We start from the raw sequence: 4403 nt of genomic DNA on the forward strand, positions 1-4403 counted from the left end.
TTCCAAACCAATTAAAATGGAATTTATAACCCGCAGAAAAGACTTTCCGCAATTTATAAATATAAATAATATTACAGAACAAATTAAAAAGAAAAAGATAAAAAGAAATATATATATATATATGTGTGTATATATATATGTATATATATATATATATATATATATATATATATATATATATATATATATATATATATATATATATATATATATATATATATACCGTCATCAGTACTCCTTAAACAGGACACGCCGAACACGAAAAACGTAACCAATGGCCGGCAAAACTTTATTTCTCAGAGTGTGACGAGTTGCGTAAATGACAGAAAGCAATTAAACGGTTCTCTTCATCGTTTCATTCAAATCATTTTTAGCTTTTTAAATTACCAATTAGATGTAAGGTGTTAAAATCCCAGAATAGGCAACAAAAATTGTGTTCAATAGGTAGTCGAACCCTTTCGATTTTTCTTTTTTGATTATTTTCGGATCTGAAGAATCCATAGATAAACGAGTAGGGACGATCGTTCAATCTCACACATGTTTTTTTACCTGTTCTGTTTTTTTTTTAAAGAACTTATGTCGTGAAACTCATTCACCTGGTAAAACGAATCTCAATAGGCCTGCAGAAGATAAACCAACGGTGTCAGTTTTTATTCTTATACTTTCATTTATTTTTTCTTCTTCTTCTTTCAAAATAAACCTTTCACTCTTAAGACTTCATTGACAATGGCCAATCCTTGAACAGTGTTCTGGTAAACTGACATGATTTCAACAGGTTAATTGGCGTCCCTTAGGGAGAACTTTTATTGATTTTTACACCTCACAATTACACTCAATTACGGGTACAGAGAATAAACCCGTTAGAATTTAACAAAGTAAGCCGTTGGAGATTGTTAACGGTAACAAAAGGGAATTTTGATAAATGATCCCAACAATTTCCTAAACTCCACCCGGTTTCATTTACTTTCGGCAAATTGCTTCATACCTTTCATTCATAACAAGTGTTTAGGTTTAAATATATAAAGCGATTAAGTCTTTATCTGACTGAATAGTTCATTTTCGTTGACAATAGATTTGAAAAGGCTCTCAAAGAACTCTTCACCGAAAAGTGAGAGAAAGGTGGAGAGAGAGAGGGAGATGTGGTCCTCTTTAAGAACCCTCTCTGCAGCAGAAGAGAGGCCATTTACCTATGATTCAATTATTCGGGACCCAACAAAGAGAATTAGAATACAGTTTTGGTGAAAGCGTTTGGTTAGGGACAAGAAGTATGTGTTTGATTTTATAAGCCAATGACTATTAATTGCTAAATCGGCCTACACTGCGATGTACAATACTTAACCCTGTTACACTATGTCATTATAGCCTATATATCGTTTCAAGAACTCTGGGTTCCAACTCTGTGACATTCTCGGTTACCGTGCTACCTACAATCATTATCAACTAGGTTTGACCTTTGACCTTTGTACTTTAATAATAGACAATTGATTACTGTAGTATCTATTGTATTCTTACGCATTTTCTGTTATTGTCACATTATTGTTATTTATGAAAAGCAACCGTATAGCAACCGTATAAAAACAGAGAACACTCAAATGGTTCCATATTTAGATCCCTAATTTGTAATGGAATGACCCGGTATGCCTTAAAACTATATTTATTCACCGTTAACATAACGTTTTGTCATCGCTTCCAATCCGTGAAAACTTGTCTCTTTTGCCATCTGTTTTGTAACTCGTAATTCTGTTCCCACAATTCGCAGCATTCTATCATGTATGAAGGGGCTATATATGCTACGCACAGTTCTAACAGGCTTGTCCTTTGCCACACGTGTATAAACATACACATGTATGTATAAACATACACATATGTTAGGTATTGATATGTACTTATACATATACATATCTCGTTAGGCATACAGAATCTATAGAAAAACGTTATCACTATATTGTTATTCAAGCAGTTAAACATTTCTAAAAAATCTTAAGAGCATTAATACAAATAATATCGTAATTGATGACACTACCACGCCCTCCTCAAAAAAAAATGTCACCAAGATTAAGGCTCACAAGACTTTAAATGAATTTGATTGGATTCAATGCATTGTAGTATTACACACTATTGGACTTTTGCTTTTCTTTTTCAAATTTCTGAAATTTTTGAAAGGAAATTTAGGGAATCAATAAGCTAATGAACACCAATGTCACCAAAATTAAGGCTCACAAGACTTTAATTAATGAATTTGATTGGATACAATGCATTGTAGTATTACACACTATTGGACTTTTGCTTTTCTTTTTCAAATTTCTGAAATTTTTGAAAGGAAATTTAGGGAATCAATAAGCTAATGAACAACGCATGTATTTATCAAAACAACTCTAACATTTAATTTATAATTGGCAAGAATGAATACACGAATAAATTACCTCTCTCAAGTAATAAAATCAATAGCCGGTTAGGCTTATGTCAAGTTGTGACGTCCGGTATATAAAAAATTTAATTAAAATTTAGATTGGAAATATATTCCAGATTTTCAATCTTAATACTTTTAAGAAAAAAATTATGACTGTAAAAAAATGTGTTAATCATTTGATGCTGTCATCTTGAGCAAGGTTAACATATCGTGTTGCTATATTATATAAATATATAAACGTATATGTTATATGAATGTTTATCTCTGAATCGTGACCTTCAGCGTTGTTAATCTGTATTGTATCCTGTAACAGAGGGATTGGTTCCGTCATCTAGAACACATTAGCAGATTAATTGTTTCTAAATTATTGTACCTCCGGTGGACCTCCATGCTCTCTGACAAAATGTTTAAATTTAATCATGAATTATGAGATGCCATAAAAGCTGTTTCATATCAACCCGGTCGTTATATATACGGGTTGAATATTAAAGCATAGAGCCTATATACACCGCATTCGTATGTAACGAATACGATTGTTATACCTGTTTAAATATTTCATATATATATATATATGTATATATAATTGTTGGCCTAATGGCTCTTGAAGAATTAGGAATGTTGGACCTCCTTCCGTTGCCCTCCGTTCCTCTGACAACATGTTTAAGTTGATAAGATCGATAACTTAATGTATGCCCTGCTACTTTGGACTATGAATTAAAGTTACATGTGACTTGTGTGTATATATAAGTGGCAACGCTCTCGCAGAGAGCTGTGTGGATGTGTCCGGGACCCCCCCCCCCCCCCTCCCCACCTCCCCCATTTGTTCCCAGAGTAAAGTAGTATCAAGTCAAGAATCCAAATTATAAATTCATTATTTTGAATGAAAATTTTCTTTGAATAGTCAAACAGGCTCCACTGCTTTCGATACAGTTATAACCCTACCACTTAAGAAGGGGGCTACCAGACAGGTCGGTGCACGAAGGCTCCTAACCCGTTTCTCCCACCCCCCCCCCCATCTTCCTCCTCCATCTCCCGTCTTTCCTCCCATCTCCCCTCTCCGCCGTGCTTAAGCGTGACGCTCAACGTCGGATGAATGTAAAAGAATAATTTGATTTAAAAAAAAAGAAGCTTTCTTCGGCGTGGTTTAATTGATGTCGTAATCAGAGGATTGATGAGTTAGTTTTTATTCAATTTATGAGGTCACGCTTTACAATTTTGTTGATCCTGTTTGGCGATAATTTCAATTCTTCACATCTCTTTATCGTTATTTTAAACTCAATCAGTTTTTTTCACCCTCTCTTTTCTTTTCTTCTCTTTTCAACTGACTGTTTATATTCATGGACTCTTTAGTTTCATTACAAACTTGCGGCGGAATAATTTTAGGAATTACAAGTATGGCGTATGATTGATGTTCTTAAAACAGCATTAAGTTGCGAACGGTTAATGAATCAGTAGCTATGCTTGGAGTAAGCGCTTGACCGCGTCTTCAAGTGTTTATTATCAGAAAAACTCAATGGTTCGTTAAGATCTCTCTGGGTATAACTTATACCCGACTCTTTACCATCAATTTGTCATTTCTTGTTTTGCTTTTTTTTTCTGTTTCTCTCTCCACGTCTCTCTTTCTCTGTCTCTCTTTTTATCTCGTTCTAGTTAACTTTGACAGTCGTTCCAATGACATCTTTGCTGACGAGCGCCATTAATTTTAAAAGCTGCATGTAGAGAATTGGTATGATGATGATGGTGCAGACAAGATGTGATTAAGGTTAACGTATCCCCCTCACAACCTGGCTATGATATATCTACCGGAATGTGTATATATGCATACACGCATGGCGAAACATCTCTTCCGTCTATAGTAGTACATTACATACGTAACTGCGGACCCTGCATATGAATCAATACCCTTTACACAACATAAACTTTAAAAAAAAATAATAATGGAATATGTTTTCATTATTTCGTACGTCATTTTTATTTACATTGATATCTTGAA

The 4403-nt window shown here is 34.0% G+C and overlaps 1 protein-coding gene across 2 annotated transcripts in view; it reads left to right on the forward strand.

Annotated features, from left to right (window-relative positions):
• The window catches only part of LOC139967669 (CCA tRNA nucleotidyltransferase 1, mitochondrial-like), a 74320-nt gene that overhangs the window by 67441 nt on the left and 2476 nt on the right, over positions 1 to 4403 (forward strand). The window lies entirely within an intron of this gene.

Source organism: Apostichopus japonicus, chromosome 5 (assembly GCF_037975245.1).
Source record: "Apostichopus japonicus isolate 1M-3 chromosome 5, ASM3797524v1, whole genome shotgun sequence".
In the NCBI taxonomy this organism is placed as follows: domain Eukaryota; kingdom Metazoa; phylum Echinodermata; class Holothuroidea; order Aspidochirotida; family Stichopodidae; genus Apostichopus; species Apostichopus japonicus.